Source organism: Rhagoletis pomonella, unplaced genomic scaffold (genome assembly GCF_013731165.1).
Source record: "Rhagoletis pomonella isolate Grant_MI unplaced genomic scaffold, Rhpom_1.0 Rhpom_scaffold_00010, whole genome shotgun sequence".
Taxonomy (NCBI): Eukaryota; Metazoa; Arthropoda; class Insecta; order Diptera; family Tephritidae; genus Rhagoletis; species Rhagoletis pomonella.
In genome coordinates, this window is record NW_023458564.1 from 37,641,486 (window position 1) to 37,642,791 (window position 1,306).

Here is a 1,306-nt window from a genome sequence, read left to right on the forward strand (position 1 = left end):
AACCTTCCTTACCTCTTTGCATTTCTACTTACTAATCAAACCATACCTTAGAGATCAAGATAAAAAAGTATACGATAAGCAGTTAAACGCCACAAAAAACACGAGTATACATAAGTCTACAAGTATACTTGTGTATATAAGTATAGAGAAAAACAGCTTAAAAGTAAAAGTTGTAGTGGTAAGAAGGCTGGTATAAGATGAACAGTACGCATAACAAGTCAAGCTGTTCAACAGTTACTTTAACGGATTTGTATACAACGAAGAATAATACTTGAAATTTATACACAAGAATTTGTCAGTGGATTTCACTGATAGCATTTTAAGTCGAAGTGAACCGCAATCATCAGTGAACCCCTCGCGAAATGCGAAAAAAAATACGCGCCAACTAAAACTTCGCTAAAATGTAGCAGACAACCAAACGGTGGAGCAAAAAAGTTGAAGAAGGAAGCATCACTTATTAGTATTAGATGGAAGCGCAGAGGAAACTTGTTACGAGTAAGAAGTAATATGGTGGCAAAGCTTGTTGGTTCTCTGTGTGCTGCCATCAATTCATCTGTCGAGGTATGATAGTACACGTTTAGAGACACAGAGTGGGAGTGTGGAAAGGAGAGCCAGAGTAAGTACTAGAAGACGCCAGCAGACAACTTTAAATATTTAAAATACCACTCGAGCAATGGATGGGAGGGTGGAAAGTGGTGAAAATGGCGTAGACGAAAAAAAAGAAATAAAAGCAGCAACAGGATAATGCTCGTACTTTTTATTCATAACAACATTGAATACATACGGAGTAAATAAGGTGCGGATAAGGATAATAAGCAGACGGAAAGGTGAAATATTTTTTCCTTTTTGTATCTTTTGAATGATGCGTTTCGGTAGTTACTTCCGCTATTAAATGCACACAAATTTGTAATTTCTTACTGATGGTAAACATTGAATCCTTAAATTTTTTTGAATAGCATAACAAAATTTAAGAGTGATCGGTAATGTCAGTTACTGCTGAAACTCGATCGTTATTCTACATATATTGCAAATTAATGGTTAACAATTTCTCTACAAACAATGCTCTTCTGAAAAACTCGCTGAACGACAGACAAAAGCTCCTCTTGAAGAATCAGGAACAAAAAGGGTGCGCCTATATATTATAGATATTCAAGAAAAATTAATATACAATTTTTTTCAAATTTTGTCTGTCTGTCCGTCTGTCTTGTACGCGCTTCACTCCAAAACTAATAACGGGTGATTTTTTAAGAGCTTGATAACTTTTTTTTTAAAAAAAACGCATAAAATTTGCAAAATCTCATCGGTT